This window comes from Lissotriton vulgaris, chromosome 6 (genome assembly GCF_964263255.1).
Source record: "Lissotriton vulgaris chromosome 6, aLisVul1.2, whole genome shotgun sequence".
Taxonomy (NCBI): Eukaryota; Metazoa; Chordata; class Amphibia; order Caudata; family Salamandridae; genus Lissotriton; species Lissotriton vulgaris.
In genome coordinates this window covers 1,556,120,403-1,556,144,742 of record NC_141694.1, presented here as the reverse complement: position 1 = coordinate 1,556,144,742, position 24,340 = coordinate 1,556,120,403, and positions in this window count along the sequence as shown.

Here is a 24,340-nt window from a genome sequence, read left to right as displayed (position 1 = left end):
CCGAGAAGTCGGCATTTCGAGGAGTTAATAACTTCGGTCGTAAATGGGGACTCTAGAGTTGTGTAAATTAACTCTAGAGTCGGGTTGTACATTAATGCAATGGAAAGTGGAAACGTGAAGCATGGAGTCTGTGACTACAGAGGGAACAGCCACTCAGTGCGAGATATGCAGTCTTGTGGTGCCAGCGTAATTGGCATATATAAAGGGCATGCAATTGAGACATGATATGAATAACATTCTGTCTTTGATATTTTGAAGTTAACAATAAGCAAGCAAGCACATTAAGCAAGCAACCATGGGGGAAACTGGGGACTCTACAGGTGGGTAAATTATTGATAGAGTTGGGCTATAAGTTATTGCAATGGAAGGTGAAAACGGGAAGCATGGAGTCTTGATAATTGAGGGAGCTGTCACATTGTGTGAGATATGCAGTCTCGTGGTGCCCATGTAATTAATATAACTGAAGGGCATGCACTCACGACATGGTATGAGTAACACTCTGTCTTTGGCACTTTGAAGTTAACAATACGCAAGCAAGCACATTGGGCTTTTTATATTGGGTACATAGAATGGTAGCCAGTTTTTGACAATGATCAAATACACTTTATGGACAAGAAGTCAAGTAATAGTGGGTTTTAACTGAATTTTTATATTAGGATAGATGGAGCGTATTATGGCTCCACTACGAGGGTGATTATGGAGGACTTTGATTTTTACATACTATATGCACGAACGGGTGCTGAGATCTAATGTGAATCTTACACGAAGGTAAGGTTCAGGGACTTTGATTGCCTTCATTTTGAATATTAGTGGGAAAGTAGGAACAATATTGTCTAGGTATATTGATGCGTAGGTTCTTTCTTGTACAGTATTTTGGATATTGGAAACTTTAATTTTTGGAATATCATATTCTCAGATATAAAGTGTTCAATACATTGTAAGTAAGGTGAGAAGGTCTAGTTATTTTTAATAATGGCTATCATCACATGCGTGCAGGTGTGGTTACTTTCAAATGGTCTTACTTTACTGTTGAATGTTGGGCTTTTGAGCCAACATTTTAATAACTTTTAGGTCTTGGCTTTGACACGTGGTGGCTGTCCTATCTTCTTTGGCATGCATCACTTCTTACACTGGGATTAAATCAGTTGTCTATGAGTTGTTATACTAGGCATGGTACATGCACATGGTTATATGGTGGTCAGGTTTCTTTTGCAGTACACTTTGCGGATTAAGCAATGTTTACACATATATATAAAGATACAAATAGGTCTAGTTGTATATGATATGGACATATAGGTTACAAGATATTCTTTATATATGATTTGCAGCCTTGGGGAAGCTCGCATAGGGCGAAACGCGCGTCGGCTGTGGAACATTGTGTTTTCAAAAGAATACATTCTGACTGATCTACTCCACGTGCCTCTCATGGATTGAAAATTCTTTTTTAGGAATATTGATTGAAGAAGTGTGCAGATTGCACAAAGGATGAAAGTTACCCATATGTGATGTGCTCTGGTGTTTTTCTTTTAATGAGATTAATGTCTATTCTTTGCCCGTGATCCATACCACATATTATCTATAGAGCATGTCCATAATGTATGATGGTACGGTAACTCCCTAGCTCTTGCAGAACCCATGTTTGTGATACACTTGACATTACCACATGACAGTGGTGCTCCCCCCATATGTTCACAATTAAACTAGTGTGGAATAATACGGTATACTATTATATCTTGAACACATGATTTGTAAACTGTACAATCATGGTGTTTTACATCTTAATCCTGTAGCTATAATTGACTAAACTGAATCCATGCACAATGGACCCTGATTTACCTCTGGGGCGGAGTATATCCATGGTTTTGGATGCATATGGAATTTGTAATCACGTCTGTTAATGGAGTCTTGGATGTATAATGAATTTTATACCATGACTGAGAATGAAGTCCGACTACCACCCACCATATGCCCATATGAATGTATGACAACTGTTTTAATCATTCAATGTATGACCTCTGTATGTAACTATGAACTAGATGGTAAGGTTTGATTATGAATAATTACTGTTGAATTGTTTTTGCTTGACCTGCCATTACCTCATAACTTTTCCAATAGGTTTGCTGATACATTTCATGGTGAGTCATTCAAATTAATATCTAATTTAGTGATCATTGCACACCTTTGTGATGTATCATTCATTGGATCTGGTATTTTTCCTGATTATGGGGATCACGTGTTCACTAAGAGTATGGCTAACATTTGGGTTAGCATTCTAGTTGTTATGGCCGGCTACTTTTTATTTCCGCTCTCGACCGGGATCTTCTCTTCCGGTCCCAGACTCTAGGATTGCACATGAGACCCAGCGTACTTGCTGGTGCAGGTCAGTGTTTTTACAATCTCTTCCTGTACTTTTACCATCCCTACATTAAGTAAAGTCTGCTTAATGTTTGTTTGTATCACCCCGGTGAACAGTATTAGTGTTTTAATAGTTTCTAAATCAGATTAGATTATCAAGCTTATTATTGCAGGACACTTCCACGCGTAACTGTTCTCTCCCCTTTATTTAGCGGCAATGTTTACTCTGTATGTGATTAAACAGGATGCTGGTTAACACTCTAGTTGTTGGCTATTTCTATCCCCGTCCTGGAATAGAAATGTTACTTCCAGTCCCAGTCACAAGGCTTAAACATGTGGATCAGAGTACTCACATAAATAGGTCAGTGTCTATTGTTCTCTCTCTCTGACCCCTATATCTTGAGACATAATGAGATTCGTATGATCCTTCAGTACCCCGGGTGATGGTATCAGCAGTTTCATTAATGTGGAACTGGATGTTAAGTACTGTTGCTGCCACATCACGCCTGCTATATATTCCCCGTGTTTGAAGGGGCTTGTGGTGGAATTTATTTTTCGCTGCCACGCGTATCTCCTGTTGCACACAGCCAGTTTTTAACCTCTGATAGTGTGTGTGATTAGCGACCGTTTTTTCTGTTTGGTCCAATAATATGTAGAATCACTGTAGCTTGAATCTCAGTTCCTATGATATTGATGAACTCCATTATCATTACAGTACTCAACTTGGTATTGCACAAAGTATACTATGCCCACACAAGATGTATCTGTGATTTTTTTGCACTTTGACAACTTTCTACGTGCCAATAAGCTCAACCATAGGTGAGAGAACAGGTTTTTTAATGTTGCTACCTCTCCCACTTACTGACAACATTTCCCTGATATATGGTTTCATGTTTTATAGTGATTTTCACTATTAACCTTTGGGAAACTGTATCCAATTTATTTTACTTAATTTTCCCGGCTAGCCGGGACGGAAGCATAACCAGCAGACAGGTGAGCTTGTTCACTTCCATCTTCACTTTACGCCCTCTCTTAGTCTTCGTGACGTTTTCATTCTTATTATTGAAGATTACCTTGATATATGATTGCATTCATTTTTTATAGTGATTTTACCTGTTGACCTTTGGGATACGAATCTGGTTATTTATTTCACTTCATTCTCTCAGCCAGCTGGGACAGAAATATTACCAGCAGATAGGTGAGCTTCTCCACTTGGAGGTTTATGTTCATGTTCTCTTTCCCTCCTCCCACCGCTCCTTACGCTCGCTTAATTTTTCTCTCGCCAGTTATCGGACCTGCATCAGTTGCCGCAAGGTAGGATCCATGAGGTTCTTTTCATTCCACACCACTTATTAGACAGTGCATGATGTCACAGACCTTGTTTTATTCAGCGGGGTGCTTGGTTTTGACAGGTCAAATTTTGCACTATTTTGAATCACCATGGAATGCATCAGCACCAACATCGTTTTCTTCTTTTCTCCCTCTCTCTTCCCTTATATATCGTGGAGTGCGTATGCAAATTCTAGTGTTCCCATTAACAATGGTTATAACAACTGATTGATCTATCAATCTTTGAATATTAGAGATGTGATCCACACTATTTTCATGATATGTATCGCGAATTAACTGTAGATGGATTCTCATAATGTTGGGTCAGTTACGGTGATGTTGCACTGGATACTTGCTGACTATATTCCAATGGATATTGCACATGCAGCCACACACGGTGAATATTGATACATAGTTGTCGCCTAAGACAATATTGTAATTGCTGTCACACCTGTGTGACTTAGACATGGTGTTTCTATTTTTACTTTTACAGCCCTGAGGAAGTTTAGGGTAAGTCAAATACAAAAATGTTTTGTATCCCTATGCACTCGTTTTGAATGTAAATTAAAGCGCTTGTTCTTGATTTGTAGGGGTGGCGCAAAGGTTTGTCACACGATGCCTTGTCGGGTCTTCAAGTTAAGTCACCAATGTGTGGAGGCAGGGTAACCTTTCACATAAACGTGCGCTCGAGTTGACGTGAAACAATAGAGTTTCTTCGCTAAATATAACAATTTCTTTCAATAATGTATAGTTCAAAGTCTTATGTTCTTGAAATCATTTCAATTTTTATTTGTAGATAGTTTTCTTTTCCTTATTTCATTTCATAAGGGTAAATGAATCATTTTCCAAAACAAACAAGTTTTCAACGTTATTCCTCCACCCAATGCATTTCGGGTCGATATTAAAGACCCTTCGTCAGGGGCCTAAAAAATGAATCAATACAGAACCTTGGCAAACAACAGAGATAGCGCTATATACCAGTATATTTACAATGTTGAAAAATAGGAAAAATGTAAAGTGATAACAGGCTTGTTTTGAGAATCCCAAGAGGATGTAAGTGAATGGTGATGCAGTGAAGAAAATCCCAAAATCAAACTACGGGAAATAAAGCATTATCCGTGTGATGGTGAACACGAGTATAAACAAGTCAAAGACCCGGACATTTACAAGAGACGACCACGTGCGTGAAACTGAAATTAAATAAAATACATGAAGAGACGGCATGCATTACCAGGTGAGCGGCAACTTACTAGGAAATTGTCGTGAAGGTTCGCATTACGTGCTTACACTTGCCAAATGCCGAATGTTGTGAAAGTGAACTATAGACTGACCCCGCGGTCACGTGATGTGAGTGCTCCGACTTCAATCAAAATGAAAGAAATACTGTGTGTGAACGTGAAGTGGATACATTAATACTAAATGCATTAGAAATCGTCCAAATATGTGAACAATACGAGAGGTAGTGCTAAAAATAAAAAGAAAGAAGAAGAGAAATATATATATATTATGTAATCCTTATAACATAATTCAGATCGAAAAACGAACTACAAGGTCATATGGTGTGACTATAATAGAAATGGAAAACGAATTATTTATAGACGGGTTTGAATACGAGATGTTTGATGATCGGGAACAGAATAATGAACAATAAAAAGAGGTCTGGTATTGATAACAACATATACTAATTCATGTCAACAATCAAATTATCATAGCTTGCAAAAATGGCATTACTAATGTGGATTCACATTAAATGAAATTAAAAGGAATTCAAATTTCAATGTTATCGCATGAATGACTTCAATCATGAATACAATGCGTAGACTATGTATGTTCATAAAGAGTGAGTTCAAATATCAATTAAGATTCACCATTCTGGAGGTAATTCCACAACGCAGCGACATGGATCCTACTAAACAAAGACTAAAACGGAATTTTTCTGGATAAAAAACTGAATTCCCTGCAACCAATGGGAATGAATGATCGTATCGAATATTCATGTTTTCTTTAGACAGCACGATGAAAGGACTATTCTCCCCCCCCTTACTTCTCCATTTGATATTTCAACTCACTCTTTATGAACATACATAGTCTACGCATTGTATTTATGATTGAAGTCATTCATGCAATAACATTGAAATTTGAATTGATATGTGGTTATTTTTAGATATGCATTGCCAGCTATGCCATTGTCTCCACTAATAGGGCAGGGCATGAATGTCCTACAGAACTACTGCTCACTAGAGGACATCTTCAGGTCTGCGAATGGCATCACAATACAATGCATTCTTCCACTCACGGCAGAGAGTTTAACTATCCTGATGGTCCAGTGAGGTTGCAGCCATGCCCACCCTGCTGGTCCAGTGAGGTTGCAGCCATGCCTATCCTGGTGGTCCAGTGAGGCTGCAGGCATGCCTACCCTGGAGGTTCAGTGAGGTTGCAGCCATGCCTACCCTGGTGGTCTGGTGAGGTTGCAGACATGACTACGCTGGTGGTCCAGTGAGGTTGCAGCCATGCCTACCCTGGTGGTCCAGTGAGGCTGCAGCCATGGGTAGCCTGGTGGTCCGGTGAGGCTGCAGCCATGCCTGCCCTGGTGGTGAAGTGAGGCTGCAGTTATGCCTACCCTGGTGGTACAGTAAGGCTATAGCCATGCCTAACCTGGTGGTCCAGTGAGGCTGCAGCAATGCCTACCCTGGCGGTCCAGTGAGGTTGCAGCCATGCCTACCCTGGAGGTCCAGTGAGGCTGCCACCATGCCTATCCTGGTGGTCCAGTGAGGTTGCAGCCATGCCTACCCTGTTGGTCCAGTGAGGCTGCCACCATGCCTACCCTGGTGGTCCAGTGAGGTTGCAGCCATACCTACCCTGGCGGTCCAGTGAGGTTGCAGTCATGTCCATCCTGGTGGTCCATTGAGGCTGCAGCCATGCCTACCCTTGTGATCCAGTGAGGCTGCCGCCATGCCTACCCTGATAGTCCAGCGAAGTTGCAGCCATGCCTACCCTGACGGTCCAGTGAGGCTGCAGTTATGCCTACCCTGGTGGTCCAGTGAGTCTGTAGCCATGCCTAACCTGGCGGTCCAGTGAGGCTGCAGCCATGCCTACCCTGGCGGTCCAGTGATGTTGCAGCCATGCCTACCCTCGAGGTCCAGTGAGGCTGCCACCATGCCTATCCTGGTGGTCCAGTGAGGTTTCAGCCATGCCTACCCTGTTGGTCCAGTGAGGCTGCCACCATGCCTACCCTGGTGGTCCAGTGAGGTTGCAGCCATACCTACCCTGGCGGTCGAGTGAGGTTGCAGTCATGTCCATCCTGGTGGTCCATTGAGGCTGCAGCCATGCCTACCCTCGTGGTCCAGTGAGGCTGCCGCCATGCCTACCCTGATAGTCCAGCGAAGTTGCAGCCATGCCTACCTTGACAGTCCAGTGAGGCTGCAGCCATGCCTACCCTGGTGGTCCAGTGAGGTTGCAGCCATGCCTACCCTGGTGGTCCAGTGAGACTACCGCCATGCCTACCCTGATGGTCCAGCAAAGTTACAGCCATGCCTACTCTGGTAGTCCAGTGAGTTTGCAGCCATGTCTACCCTGATGGTCCAGTGTGGTTGCAGCCATGCCTACCCTCATTGTCCAGTAAGATTGCAGCTGAAAGGTTGGTATGTGTTATGTCAACCTGCCATCCCTGCAGTACAGGTGCATTATTACACCTAAAAACCAACAAGTAACTGTAAGGCTTTGTTAAAAAACAGACGCTGTGGGTTATTTACCAAGGGCTGCATGGGCGCTCGCATGGTTCTGTGCTACACAGTTTTGCGATGTTCCCACAGGCTTCTATAATGGTAAAGTAAATTGACACAATGACTTACATCACGCAAGCCCACGTGCAAAACCTAAGTAAATAATTGCCACAGACTACAAGGGTGAAAAGCACGACTAGAGAACATGTCGAATGATGGAAGAGGACACGAAGATGTCATGTTGGACATGCACAGGATGACGGTCATTCTAAAATCGCGATTTAGTGCAGGGAAAGACAGAGATCAGGATGGAGCAGGGGGTGTCAGCACGAATGAGCAACCGGTGGGCTTTGAGATAACTTGTAATCTGTTCAACTCAAAGTCTGTTTACTGTTAGAGGGCTTGCTATTGGTTTAAGTTGTTAATTTCTGTTATTGATGACAACTTTTGAAGCTGTACAGGACTGTGTGAGAGCCATGGTAACACGTGTACATCAACAAAAGTCTCAAATAAATAAAATAAAAAACGCACATTGAACTGAATGTAAAATTCTGTTTGGGGCGCTTATGTGACAAAGTACTAAAGACTATTATGTGTATTTGAAAAAATAGTAATTAACAGTATAACAATGAAGTGTCTCTCTGCATTAATTTGTGTAATAGATTGTAGCCTAGTTTTAGATTATTCACCCCTTGAAAAATAACTATGTCAATTTCAAAGAAAACAAAAAAATGCATATTAAAGTGAAGCTAATTAAGAATCCCCATGTCGATGCCACTGTCAAATATCAGATCTTAAAACCTGGCAGCTAAACAAATACCAACTGCTAAATAGTGTAAAGCATACAAGGGACAAATTAAGAACCATTCTTATTAATACCTCAAATTAATTCACTTCAAGCAGACTTCAGCTGAGATACTGACAGGAAACGGGGACATTCTCCTATCCTACATCAACATTCCAATTAGTCCTTAATAAATTATGAGATTTTTATCTCCTAATAACATACGAATTACTGTGCCACGTTAATAAAATGTTGCACCACAGGGACAAATATGGGATCTGAGGCTTTGTCATTATCATTCTACTTATCACATCCAAAGATTTTAAAAGTATCCAAAGTACTGTGTTCTAAGGAAAAGAATGTTTGTTTACACCGCATTCTGTCTTGCCTGCTTATCTATGTAATGTCAACTGTCAACACGGTTCTAAAATGTACTAAAGTACAGAACTAAAAAAGAAAGAAACAGCAACATTTAACATTCAAGATGGGACTTTCACTTCCTCTTTTTTGCAGACATAGGTACAACAGATCTTCCTAAATAATTGTATCAAATTAGATAAAAAGAAGACAAGCATAAACAAGGCATAGGTGTACACATCTAGAGTGTGAGCAAATGAAAAAGAAAATACTGAAGTCAGATACCTCAGGTTGTATGGGCGGCTACCTTTGCCATGTTTTCTGGTCCCTTGATGGACTGCTTTGCTTTTCTCTGTGTGAGGCTCACCAGGATTTTCTGCAGGGGCGAAATGTAAGGAATTGATGCTAGGTCCCAGCTTCCTTCACCCACCTCCTTCGCCCAACAAAGTAAAAGCAAAATAGGGAAGGCAGGGAAAAAGGGGTGGCAAAACAAGGAAAGGAAGAAGGGGTAGAATCCACTGGATCATCCGTAGGGTATCACCAATGGGCATAATGGAAAAGACAAACAGGTAAGTATGTTACTTTTTACTAGCAGCTTGCTGTATGTATATATGCATCAACTACTATGATATTATACCTGCTGAATGCAGTGCTATTCTTATGCAGAGAACATTTCACAATTAGAACGTAGGACACACAAAGTATCTAGAAGATAAATGTAAACTTATTATATATATGGACTGCTGGAGTTTAACCACAAGCAAGGATGACATATGAAGCATACCAACCTAATCAGGAATCACCTTTGGAGATCAATAGACCCTACGCCGACGACACCCAGCTGATCCTCTCCCTCACCAACGACCCTGCCACCGCCAGAGCCAACCTTCACGAAGGGATGAAAGAGGTAGCCGAATGGATGAAGAACAGCCGCCTGAAACTGAACTCGGACAAGACGGAAGTCCTCATCCTGGGATCCTCACCCGCCGCTTGGGACGACTCATGGTGGCCCCCCGCCCTAGGCAGCGCACCCAAACCAACAGACCACGCACGCAACCTGGGCTTCATCCTGGACTCCTCCCTTTCCATGACCAGACAAGTCAACGCCGTCTCCTCGTCGTGCTCCAACATCCTGCGCATGCTACGTAAGATCTTCCGGTGGATCCCCACCGAGACCAGGAAGACGGTCACCCAGGCCCTCGTCACCAGCCGTCTGGACTACGGCAACTCCCTCTACACCGGAACCACCGCCAAACTCCAGAAGAGACTCCAGCGGATCCAGAACGCCTCAGCGCGACTCATCCTGCACATCCACCGTCGCAGCCACATCTCCGGACACCTGAGAGACCTGCACTGGCTCCCGGTCAACAAGAGAATCACCTTCCGTCTCCTCACCCACGCACACAAAGCCCTACACAACCAAGGCCCAGGATACCTCAACAGCCGCCTCAACTTCTACGCTCCCAAACGCCAGCTTCGATCGACCAGCCACCCCCTCGCCGCCGTCCCCCGCATCCGAAGAGCCACCACAGGGGGACGGTCCTTCTCCTACCTCGCCGCCAAGACATGGAACTCCCTCCCCACCCACCTCTGCCTGACCCAGGACCACCTCGCCTTCAGGAAGCAACTCAAGACCTGGCTGTTCGAGCAGTAGCGGACCCCCCTCCCCCAGCGCCTTGAGACCCTCTGGGTGAGTAGTGCGCTATATAAATGCGATGATTGATTGATTGATTGATTAGGAAAAATAATTATCTATTTCGCCTGAACATAGGGAAAACCAAAAAACGAATTTCCCTTATCAGGAGAAAAATAAGGATAAAAACATGGCAACAAGTTCAGGGTCAAACTATGAAAATAATGTGAACTTGAGGTGTTCCTGGGACTGTCTCTTTCTTTATATTTGTTTTAACAAGAAGATGCTTGACGCAACAAGGAGAGAACTGGAAACACACTCCTCAACAAACAAGGAGCAGAGTCATGAGATAAGTATGGGAGTGCAGTGCGAAAAGAAAAGCAAATTCCCCAAACGACGAAACAACGATTTTTCAGAAGTCTTTCTCCTCCTCCTATTAAAGAACAGACTGCTGGGAAATGAAGAGTTAACCTGCGCAGCTAAGGAAGAACTAAAGGAAACAATGTTGCCAGCCAGCAACCAAGCTTCGAGAATACTTGGAGCCCCTGAAGAGCATCCTACAACCCGGAGATAGGAAGTAACTCAAGGAGACCGAAGACGAAAGCCGGAACGTTTCACCACCTTGGCGAGGGTTCAAGGAGTTGGCAGGTAAGTGAAAAGCAAAAGGAATGTACGATGTTCTGACGGGGTCTGTGATGGAACACAAAGTGCGTTTCCCTTGCGGACCCCTCCCTTTATGCTGCTCCGGCTTCGCCTTCCCCATCTGACAGGAGTTGGCAAGTGGGGCTCTCCTTGGAGGTCACAGGTGGGGTTACAAGCGCTGCTATGGGCGGCGCTGACCAAAAAGCCAGACACTCGGGAATTAAAATGCCTAGAAAGAGAGGTGGTAAAAAAGATCCACAAGGGTATACACAGTTTCAATGAACAGTTAACTGGTTGCGCAAGGCAATCACTATGACTATAACGAAAGCAGGCACAGAGGCAAACAGGCTTATGAGGTGCACTGGCATTGTGACACAAAAAGTGGCACACTGGCAGTGTGCACCCTGAGGGCAGCCCTTTGGAGTGAATAAAGGGGGTCCTATGGGCACCTGTCGGAGGATGTCTATCCCCTCTTCAAAGAGGAGGCGTCCATAGTGATGTGGATGCAGAGGGCACTAGGACCCTGTGCCAGAGTGAAGGGAGGGGCCATTCACTGGACACCAGTTCTGGTCAGGGAAGATGCTGGCACAGTAAGAGGCCACGAGGGCAAGGAGTGCGACATGCCTGCCAGCTCTGAGCAATATACAAAAATAAACAATAACAACTGGTACCTGTGTCCTGGTCATCTATGGGCGCCGAGGTGCATGAGGGAAATGATATCTAACGACACGAAGGTGGGATGTAAATTGACACCAGACGTTGTTGCAGGGAGTCTGCTCATGTACAGAACTATGCGCAGGAAACCAGGACCTCGGTGTAATGTGGTGTACCAAAAAGCCACCTCAGTGCCTAGAACCCCATTCCGACTAGCAATAGTGTCTCATTCGTTGTCCGGACTACAGCGAAACTAACAATGATCAGACAACCTAGAACATGGGACTAAGTAAACTCTCACGAATAGTGGGAAACAAGAACACTATTTCGCTTTAACAATCATACTAGTCCACAATGTGAGTAATCAGAGACACAGTATAGTTTAAAATGTTTATTTTAACTAACGTGTTCTAAGATGCAGTACACTAGCCAACACTAGCAGCAAAATGCACAAGAATAATACAATCAGCATTGTTACAATTCCATAAAACACAAAAGGGGAAATCATATTATAAAGACAGTGAAAACAGGACTATATTGCCTTTACCACCCTCCCCGTGCCGGAAGCTAGTTTATTTGTAATTATAGAAGACCTCTAGGCTTTGTCAGGGGGACCTCATACCTCCAAGATCAGATGTAATGAATCACATCCCAGGACAATCACAGGTCATATCAGTTGGAAAGGTTTTCTTCAAGTGCACTTTCATGCATGTAATGCCATATCAAAAGCACCTGAGTTTCAGTTGGACAGCTGTGACTCCTGTTATGTCTATGTGCGTGGGACTGACCAACGTGAATCAACAGCATACATTGTTATTCGACCTTGAACACGTTGTGCAGACAGAGCGCACAGAGTATGTCTAGTCATGTGAAAATCAGACTGTTCTCATGTGAAGAAGGCAAGCCGTATATTTACGAGAACAGAGCCATGCAGTGTCGTATGCAAAAGCGGCAAAATGGTGTCTAAGCATATATTTCACTTATATTAACTTAACAATGTCTGTAGCTGACTCCATATCCTCACTACAACCTCCCCTTGGTCAGGCCAACGGACATTGGACGAAATAAAATACAGAGTTCAAGTAAAGGTGGGCAACAATTAAGGGCATCCATGTCAATGGGAGGATTACAAAGAGAAAAAATAGGGAAAAGAGAGGAAAAAAAAGGGGGTGGGGGGCAAACAGCCAGCCAAAAAATGTCATTACAGGTTTCCGACCGATGATGGAAGTCAGCTAAGTGAATCCATCAGTGTGTACGAGCAATAAGTTGCAACGGCCTCCAAGAGGAAGTCATTGTTATGGTCAGAAAAGAGAGTCGCAATCCAGTTCAGCAAAGTGAACAAACATACATGTTCATCAACAATGGGAGCCTCTAGCACCATCAGAGGACTACCTGCTTGTTCTTCAAGAAAACTTCATTGTAGGAAAACATGTGCAGCTGTACAAATATCCCAATCTGCCAAAACTCCAAGTGCAGACGCCCAGGCCATAATCTCAACACCGGAACATTCCAGCTCATGTGCCCCAAGTGGACTCATTATCAGTTTGTAATCCGGGGCAGGAGACACCGTGTTGGAGAGGCAAAGATCCAGTGCCCATTCGAAGAAGCCTTCCAGGCAGTGCAAGACAGGTTGCACGCAGGAGAAGTATGCGAATCGAATAGACAATCCGTATGCCATGCTTAGAGTGGTCAGGGGCAGTGTACCATAGCATTCAAGCATACGACTACGAAGCTGCATCAACCAGTCCTGGTTGTTTAGAACCACAGTGAGAGCAGCCATTCAGAAGCAGGCAAATCGACAGCAGCGCAGCAGCAGCCAAGACAAGTACCAGTGGAAAGCCACCAAAAATGCCGGGAAAAATAGAATGAAAAAATGCCGGTATCACACCAAATATAGTTTGGAATGAAGTCACAAGGCCAGAGACGACACGTTTTAAAAAATGGGCCAAGCCTGTAGTATTAGATTCATTGAAAATGGTATAGATCAAGGCACCGAAATGAAGTGGGAGGTCAGTATTAGCAGCGATTGCACCTCTGTGCAGGTGTTAGCCATGTGAAGGACGAATGTTTCACTGGAAGATTTGAGCGCAACTTCTTTTTAGGACAATAATGCTCTTATTCTGGTCAATTTATTGAACTCTGCCTTCAAGGTTGGAATGGAAGGTCAAATTAGGATGTCAAGCGTCCCGTGTGGGGGTGGAAAAGCACATTTTGTACAGCAAACCACACGTTGTGAGACTGTTACAATTTAAGGGATGCCTGCTAGCATGCCACAGCATTCTTCATTATTTAAGACCAAATAGCTACCGTTTGCAAGCAGGGTAAACGTAGGAGTGATAGATGGTGCTGGAATACCCTTTAAAACACATGTCAAATTAGGGGCTTCTAAATTACAAGCGCCATGCAACTTAATATTTTTACACATAAGTGAATGATCCGGTGAGGAGTCACACGAGTCCCCAGTTAAATACACCTCTTTGTCATCCAGATGGAATCTGAATGTGAATGGCAATGACCACATCTCGTGAAGGAATGTGCTACCTAGGGGTTCATGTCGGCCCAGGGGATAATTTTGCATGCACAAACTAAATTTAAACAAGGAAAATGGCAGAATTATTACCCCATGAATGAGCCATACCGCTGAATCAGTTTCAGCCACTGAAAAAGGCAAAGTGTCTAACTTTTCAATGTGTAACAGAGAGTATGAAGCATCCTTCATGGACATAAACTGCTGTCTCTCCATCAAGTTAAATGGCAAAAATAATGATGACACATTCATATAATCCCAAGGAACTTTACCCTTCTTTAAAGTTTGCGAAGTCCATGCAAACTGCATGATTGAACGCAATTGATTTTGACTATGACACAAAACAGACACTTCATCATGTACAATATCCACAACAGATGAAACAATATTGTCCAATGTGTAAATGCGGGAGGACAGAGTGTTAATGCTATTATCAACCACAGCAAGTACTTTTTCCAAATGATCTTGGTCTACTGCCCTTAGATGCAAAGCAGCTACAATTTGTGACAGTTTCCAAACTTCATTGTAAATAGCATAAAGAAATCTCTTCGATCTAGTACCTGCGGGTCCTTTTATAAAATCAGCCAACTCAATGTCATTTGTTAATAAAGATAAATGGTGTTTCACTGACGTTAGCGTTGAGTATTTCAACCAATTCTGACATAATTTCCCAACTGAATAGGTTGTACTCGAATGGGAGCTAGAAAAAACGTGGATCAGGTCTATCCTATACGTAACCAGATGCCTTGTCTAGAAAACGGTCTTGGCAAGAATCTGAACTTATTTGCCAAACCAACAAACCTAGGGGGCCCATGCTAGAAACATTAAATGAATCATTGGAAAGTAACGACGGCAATTCATCAAGGGTCATATCTGTATGATTGTTCCAGGTCTCATAAGCATGCAGATTTGGAATTTTAGGAGCATTCATTTGTTTTGAAGTGGCCAATCCAAAACAGGTTGATTATTAAATCGAACTGTTTAGAAACAGGATTTGGTTTGGGACAAGGCACGCGCGATGTAAAGCCTCCATGCCCCGTACCTGCCAGGATCTAGAACCCCAACAGATTTAAGATCGATTGTATCTTTTCATAGCTCATAGCCAACTGATCAATAAAGAACTTGGAATATAGTAATTTTGTGTGGGTGAGCCTGACTTTAGAATTGGATGTAGTGTTCAAGTTAAAATAAAATGAATCCAGATTGGATTTATTAAAATCAGTGACATACGCATATTTTTTCAAAAGTGTTTTTAAACTGCCTGCAACGGGAGCTGGGCAATGTTCCCATTGTGTGCAATTAACAACATTTCTAAATGTATTAGCTTTAAGTAGATAATTATGGCCATAATGCTGGTAGCATAATAAATCAGCATAATTTGCAGAATTCAAATACAGATCTTCAGCATCAAATGCAGCATAATACTTTAATTCAGAAAATAAAGACCGAACGCCTTGTACATCCCAATCCTCAGAGCGTATGTTTTGCTTCACTACATCCCCATAGAAACACGAAGTACATTTGGAACATTAACCACCTCGGTAGGGCCATGAATTTGGAACGTTACTGCATCCCAAACTATTCCATCCACAACTGGCCAGGTAGAGATGTTAACAAAAGTCTGGTCCCTTTTCATGATGTGAGAAGAAGAGTGCGGTGTCAAAGTTCCATCAATCACTTTTACAGCAGAGCGTTCAGTAAGGTAGTGACCATTGATTAGAAGGAAAAAGAATGTCACAAATACAATCAACATGAACAAAAAAATGACGATGAGCATCAACCAGATGTATGTCCAAGGAAGAACCAAATAATTCTGTTTAGACCAGATGACAAAAAATAGAAAATTTAGAAGGGGACTCAATGTTGTGGAGTCAGTGTCAAAATAAAAACGTGACTGTTCAGCGGCAGTTGCTTGTAAACCAGGCAATGACTCTGTAGTGGGATAAGCCTATTCAGTATCTTCATGTAGACTGCAAGCCGGAGGAAGTGACAACGGATTAGTCATCTCAATGGCAGTGTCAGGCCTGATGATGTTCATCGTGTCCAAGACTGTATTTCTTAACATTGCTGGAAAGGAAACAGCTGGTGTCATGCAATGAAGAATTGACCAGTCACTGTAGTTTGATATTGTCCACTGAGATGTATCTGTTATCCTTGCGACCAGGAAGTAGTGGTAAAATGACTGTACGAGTTCCCTGCATGCCAAGCACTGGAACCGGTGCACTATAAGAGGGGCCAAACTCTTTCTTGTTCTCCACCTTCTCACAGATCAGGTCTCCGACTTTGGGTAGCCAGCCAACTACCGGAATCTGTAGTGCAGCATCAGTGGTGGATGTTAAATGTTCCTTTGCAAGACTGTCACAGGTTTCTTGTAGTTTCTGTAATACAGCAGAATGAATATCTACGTCAAAGGCTGCGGCTGCCGCCACCATGTCTAGACCATCAAGGTCTAGGACACAAATTTTCATGCCAAACAGCATTTCGTATGGGGTCCGCTCACCCAGAGATCTTCAAGGGAGATTATTTAGTGCACATTGTACACTATACAAATGGGTGAACCAGTTCCTGCCAGTACCTATAACTCTAGCTGTCAAGGATTGCTTTAAGTCATGGTTCATGCGCTCCACAACTGAGTTGCCCTCAGGCCTGTATGGAGACGAAAATTTGACTTGCACCCACAAAGACCTCATGGCATCCTTGTATGCCTTGAAGGCGAACGCGAAAACCTGGCCAGAATGGAAGGTGCCACATGCAAAAATTCCCACGCAAATCCCTGATGACAGTTCATGCGTCAGTACTGCATTGTGAACTGACCCAAAGAAAACGTGTGTACGAATCAAATGCAAACTTATACGCAGTATCTGAAGAAAATGGACCGCAGTGATCTAAATAAACACAACCTAATGGTTTATTAGCGATGCACTACTGTGTTTGTGGCAGGCGTGTGGCAGTTGAATGTTTAATCTGCTGACAAACATCACATGAAAGCATATAATTACGGGTTTATTTATACAACCCACGCCACTAGTAACGCTGCTGGAAGATAGATACAGTCGCCGAAGCGCCTGCATGCGCCTTTGTGTGCGGCTGTTATCAGTGAAAGTCTGCAGTCAGCGTTGGGAATCAACATGTCACCAACATTATTTATTTTCACATAGGGAACGTTATCAGGACTTAAATGATAAGAGTATTTAGAAGGGAAAGCCTGCGGGTCTTTATCTCCCTTCTCTGTAGCAGCTATCGCTACTAAGATGTCATCATCGATCTTACTCCTGGAACATGTAACTGCTGCAACTAAATATGTATTTAACAACAAGGGGTGGTGATGGACAGAGTTTCTGAATTAGGCAGAATACTCTCACCCAGTGAAGAGATCAGGGCTAGATATAACACCATTTTTTAGCTCACTGCACCATCCCAGCTCAGAACCTGGCTATATGCAAATTAGTCTGTTCCTGTCCCAGTGCATGATGGGAACAGGGCAAACCAAACTACCAAGCCAATTCTTACACTGGGAAGGAAACAAGCTCCCGGGGACCGGTTTCTGGCATCTAAATATGTGGCTATTGCTGTTTTAGCTGCTTCATCAGCCAAACTGTTGTCAACCACATGTACTCCTATGCGCTGGTGGCCCAGAGTATGAATTACATGCATGAGAGGAAGACGTTCTGCGACTCAAACCCAAAGCATTTTATGCTCACTTGTGATGCCTTTCTGAATCATGATAGTCATTCTGGGACCAAAAGAATAAGTTGTCATAAAAAGACTGAACACAGTAGTAAGAGTCACTTACATTCATGGTTGTTTTATTAGGATCAGCAAACTCCAGTGCTAGCACCAGAGCACCCAGCTCTGCTAACTGGGCGGTACAGTCCCCGAGTGCCTGTGTGTGCACAATACTGAACTTGAACTCACCGTTCACCATGGTACCGGCCAATATAGCGCAGGCTGCTGAATAAGAGAGTTTAGATTCCGTCGCCGGTTGTTCTGAACCGTCTGTGTAATTATACAATGGTAATCCTCAAGGGGTCGTATTGACAGAGGAGCAGGATGGACAAATTCATACTGTGAGACCTCCTGTGTTTGCAACGAGGAGTCAAAGATAAATGTGACATCAGGAGATGTCAACAAAGTAGCACATTGTATCCAACGAGGATGTAAAACTTTTTAATTTGGTACACTGCCCTTCATCACAGCCTCAAGAGCAGGATATGATGTTACAACCAACATGCGTTTTCCTAGCGCCAGTGTGCGTTCCTGTAGGATCGCCATTTGAACCGCTGTCAACAATTTTTAAACAGTTGAAAAGCGCATTTCAACTAAAGTGTACTAATGTGACTTGTAAGCAATAGGTACTGTGTCCCCTTCATTAAATGTTAAGTAAGTGAAACCCACGGCGCCTGGCACAATTCGTATTACCAGGTTCGTGTTGTTATCACGTGTCAACAAGTATTTAGATTCAAGAAGATCAGACTGCAAAAATTCCAGTATAGCTGAATGTTGAATGAAGCCAACAGGCTTATGAAAAGATTGGTGGTATCAAAGCATATAGCCGCTTGATAAGCTGGGCATATTCGGAAATATAAGTTCGACCGAAGTTTAAAAATCCCAGCAAAGATTGGAGTTTTTTCAGAATTGTAGGAGAACGCAAACATGCACATATCTCCAAGAAGTGATGCGCCAAGCCTCTACCTTCATTACTGAGCTCATAGCCCAGAAACAACACTGTGTACTCTGCAATGTGTCATTTTGCAAAGTTTAATTTTTAACCATAGTCAGCAAACAAAACTATGATGCGGTCCACACAACAAAGATGCAGCCATAATTTGTCGTCCGTGAGCTGAATATCATCAATGTACGAGTACGCATCAGGGTCTATGTCGTCTAACAAGGAGACGACACGTGCAGCGAAAATGCCAAGGCTGTTTTCGTAGCCCATGGCCAATCTTTTGAATTGTTTTTGTTTTCTGCCGGAAATAAAAGCTGTCCATTGACTACTTATAGAGGGCAGATTATGACTAAAAAAGCCTTTGGAAATGTCTAGGGTGGTTTTAAACGTTTTCTTACAAGACTGTCCACGAGGGCAGAACTATGGGTATTCTGAAGCGCAGAGGTTTGACAATGAGAGTTCAAATGTTGATAATCCAAAACTAGGTAGTACAACCCATCAGGTTTAGTTACAGTAAAAGAAGGTTATTCCTTGATGACACACATGTCTCAATCACTCCTTGATACTCTAACTGATCTAGAATTTCAGAAACGGGAGCTTTGGCGTCCTGCCGGAGGAGATGTTGGGGATGTGGCTGTGGCATAAACCGCAATGGTATCTCATGCGAGGGTGACAAACCCCTTGAAGTAGTGAAGCATTCACTATCTTAGTCCAGAGAGGGAGTAGAGAAGTTTTAATCTCATTGAAGACGTTAGATGTTAGAGGGTCAAAGAAGTGATTTGACAGTTTAAGTGTTATTAAGATATTAAGAATGGCATTTTCATCAAAGGTTTTCAATGTGTTCCATGACACGCTGTTTTTGAGGGTGAGTCCTTGTAGGTCTATGGGCTGCTCGATCAGAGGCGGGCTGAGGCTAGTTGAAGGTATCATCGGAAGCTGCTCAATTGCTGTTTGGCGATCACTTCAAGGAAGAAGGAGGCAAATATATTGCAGTTTGGCTGAAGATTGCATCCTAATGTGGAGGTTTAGGTTGTTGAGTGGATTGATGTTTGCTAATTCCGGACAGTTTTTTTGGGCGATTTCTTGATTTTTCTAGTAGAACTTTGCTTTTGAGTTTCTAATGCATTTGTTGTAGGTGCTTCTCACTATCTCAAGTGCATAAGGCGTTCTAGGAATAGTGAGTATCTCAATGTACCTTCAGCTAGTCTCAGATTGTGTCTTTCTTTATTTAGGCTGCCATTGTACCATGGTTTGGAGTCTTTAGTGGACAGTATTTTTTGCTTAAAGTGTGCAATTGTGTCAAGAATGAACCTCATGGAGTTCTTGTAGTGTTTGTAAGGTCATAGACGTCTGACATCTGCTTGAGGAGGCAAGACATTATTGCAGAGGGATCTCAATCAATATGGTCTATGTTGTGAGTGTTCCTATTCCAATGCCTGTGTTTCTTCATTGATGCGGAAGGTGATATGTTGGGGGTCAGTCCAGTCACATGGGACAAGAGATTCAAGCTGAATGGAGTTTGCCTTAGCAATGACTAGATGTAGGGTCTCTCCCAGGTTGTGCGTAGGGCTTTTGCACATTTGGCTGATGTTGAGGTCCACTAGGATGATCGATGTCCAATTAAGGAAAGTCAGAAATGGGATTTCTGGTTAGCTAGGGTATGCACCCAGCCAGGCAGAGTTCACCGCTCTAGTCAGGATAAGGTAGTTAAACATCCAGGATATCCCCTGCTCACCCTCTTGATAGCTTGGCAGCACAGGTAGGCTTATCACAGAGGCAATGTGTAAAGCATTTGTGCATTACACACACACAAATGACACACAAAATATACCACAAAAGAGACTCCACACAAGGTTATATAAAAATATATCATATATTGTATATAAAAAACATAGACCGCAATCACATAAATCAATTTGCCACCAGGCCATTGTCATAACAGTACATAGATCATACATTATTTTGACAACTAGGCAATTGTCGTAATACCACATTTAGTGCAATGACGCAAACTGCACATGTCATACCAGCATTCACAGGCAGTAGCTTTAAACATGTCCCAAAGACGTTGAGGTAAATCCTCAAGTTCATTGCATATGTCAATAATTTCCACAGCAAGGAGACAAAGGAAAAAGGAAATTGAACATCTTGCAACAAGGAATTGTTAAAAATGTCCACCTACTCGATTTTGTTTGGACTGAAATTAAGTCAAAATTGGTAATCACCGGGGCAATTTTCGAAAGTAAAATGAGAACAATTCAGGTATCAGCAAAGTTCTGGGACAGAGGTTTACTAAGAAAACTATGGGATCTATAATCTGGTTACAATCGCCTCCTAAAATAAAGTATTTGTCATCATGCTGCAAGCATTGTTTTAAATAACAGACCAACACTTATAATCAGCTGTGTTGGTCCATAAACATTAGTACTGTTAAGTGGATGGTATGAGAAATGAAGCATTAATCTATCTACCATCATTATATGTTGCTTGAGGGACAATTGTAAGTTGTATCTTTTTATGATATAAAATGATTGATTCCACCATTTCTTTTTTCGGGAGTTGGAGATGTTAGTACTGTGCCCACCCTGCCACATTTGAGTTTTAATGCTTCAAGTTCTTTGGGGTAAGTTTCCTGAAGAAAAACCAGATCTGGATCATATTTCACCAGGTGACACAAAATTAACTGTTGGTTTATAAGATTAATAAATCCTTCGACATTCCATTAGCACATCCTACATTTTACTTTAGATAGCATTGGTATAGAATATGAGATCTCCCACAAGAACAAAAAATAAAAATGCATGTAAGGAAATTGAAAAAGGGGAAACTAGAAAGAAAGAAAGACATAGGTAAGAGAGCATGGAAGAATAAGAATGGAGAAGAAGAAAGTAGAATATAGAAGAGAAAAGAGAGAAGGAGAAAAAGGAGTGGAGAAGAGAAGAAACAAAATCTGAGAGAAATAAACAGTAAATATCAAACGAATGACAACAGAAGCAACCTACCTTCTTATAAGGCATTAAAAAAAGGGATAGGTGACAGCACAAGGCGAAGACGGCACAGCAAAGGAGCAAAACACACCAATGACAGAGTATATTGATACAAATATGAAGATACACGAGAGCACTGAAGAGAATTGAAATGACCACCGCAATCTCTTGTTACGAGGAAAGTGAGCTTGCCACTGTGTTTTCAATTAAAAAAGGCACTAACAGCCTGATTCATGTACGGGCCGTTTTGCGTGGCCCTAATAGCAAATCATAGCGACTCGCTATTGAGGACACGCAAAACGGCATTCATGTAGGAATTGCTAAATCAATAGCGATTCCTACATGTTCTCTATTTGCGAGTAGCAATTTGCTACTCGCAAAAAAAGGAATTTCTCCCCATTCAATCCTATGGGCCAAAAGGCCCATAGGAATGAATGGGGAGTATCCCTTATTTGCGAGTAGCAATTTGCTACTCGCAAATCAGATAGCGATTTTAAGGGTGCCAGGGGTGTCCAAAGGACACCCTGTAGCACCCATAAAATGCACATTTGAACAGGTGTTGCGCACACACATGTCCAAAGGACATGTGTGTGTGCAACATGCAACTTAGAAAAATGCTTTTAAAAGCATTTTTCTATGTTTTTGCTATTTACCGAGAGGTCTGACCTCTCGGTAAATAGCGGCCCAATTTTGCTAAATCGCAATTTTTGCAAGTGTCATGAATAGCATTTAAGGAATCTCTAATAGAGATTCCTTAAATGCTAATCCTCGCATATTTGCTAATTCCTCATTAGCGATTTTAGCATTTGGGATTGTGAATCCCAAATGCCAAAATTCCACTCGCAAAAGGCAAGATTCTGAGAATCTTGCCCTTTGCGAGTGCAATTTTGCTTCATGAATCAGGCGGTTAACTATTATGATGTCATTATACTTAGTAGTTCGGCAAGTTTTTTGATGTAGTCTCAAAGGCTTTAGCAAAAACACAGCTACATGTGATCAAGAATTAGTAATAATAGGGGGAATATGCTCTTTTGCCTTTATGGTAATGTTTTACCCCCTCTCCACGCTCTTAATAGTTCTCTTTCTCAGGGCGTGGTACCTGAATCACTTAAATCTGCCGTCATTGTCCCCATATTGAAAAAACCGGGCGCTGATCCCTCAGTTCCAGCCAATTTCCGTCCCATCTCTCTCCTGCCGTTTCTGGCGAAAGTTCTCGAGCGCCATGTTACTTCTGCCTTGAGCTCTTTCGTGGAGAAGAATGGGATTCTTGCCCCCGCCAGGCTGGGTTTCGCCCTGCACACTCTACGGAGTCCGTAGTACTTTCGGTCCTTGACAACCTCAGGGAGGGTATGGATACTAACCAACCGCAGGCCTTAGTCCTCCTCGATCTCTCAGCCGCTTTTGACACGGTGGATCATTCCATCCTGCTCTCCCGTGTCAGGGCGGCGGGGATCGGGGGTACGGCTCTGGTCTGGCTATCCTCCTTCCTGAGGGACCGCACCCAGGCTGTCCGCCTGGGTGACTTCACTGCGGACTTCCGTAATGTTCAGTGCGGGGTTCCCCAAGGCTCCTCCCTTTCCCCCCTCCTATTCAACCTATACATCTCCCCTCTTATTTTTTCACTGCAACAAATGGAGGTCGCCGTATTTAATTATGCGGACGACCTCCAGCTTGTCTTTAACCTCTCTTCTTCCCCTGACTCTGCTCTCAACCTTCAAACCATTATGATCCATATCCGGGACTGGATGAACCACAATCATCTCAAACCCAACCCAGACAAAACAGAGCTGGTGTTGACGGGTGGTTCATCCAGCCCCTGGTCTCCCATCTTTTGGCCCCCTTCCCTTGGTCCTCCGCCTGTCCCCTCAACCTCAGTAAAAACTCTTGGCATCAAGCTCAATTCCCAACTCACCCTTCACTCCCAGGTTAGCTCTGTGGTTTCCTCTTCCTTTCTGGCACTGCGCACCATACGCAAGGTGTCCCGTTTTTTTTCATTTGATGCACTTAAACTGATTACCCTTGCCATGGTCGTGTCTCGCCTGGATTACGGCAACGCCCTATATGCAGGTATTCCTGCATATAGTCTTCGGCGGTTGCAGCAGGTCCAAAACCAGGCGGCGCGCCTGGTGTTTAAACTCCCTAAATCCCACCATGTCACTCCCCTTTTGAAATCCCTACATTGGCTCCCGGTCTGTGCCCGTGTCCAGTTCAAGCTTGCTTCTATCACTTTTCAAGCTCGACTGGGCACGGCCCCGGCTTTCATTTCATCTGAAATTATCCCCTATGTTCCCGCCAGGGAACTGCGGTCTTCTACCCTATCTCTTCTTACGGTTCCACGGTTCCGGAGGAAGAAATGGGGAGGCTCTAAGTTCGCGACCCTCGCCCCGATTTTCTGGAACTCACTGCCTCTTGAGCTCAGAGCCTCCACCTCGTACCTATTGTTCCGGAAACAGCTCAAGGCACATCTTTTTGCAAAATTCCTCAACTAACTCCCCCTGCTTCTCCCCTCATGTTTAGCTCTCTGTCAGTCTAGCGCCATGAAACCGCTGGTGTACGTGCGCTGTATAAATATTTTTAAATAGAAATAGAAAAATTTTACTATAAACGCCTTTGGATCCTGCCTAACAATTTTCTTAGATTCTGTATTAAGAGGTGCAAGAGATGTGGTGCAGCGGCCAGAG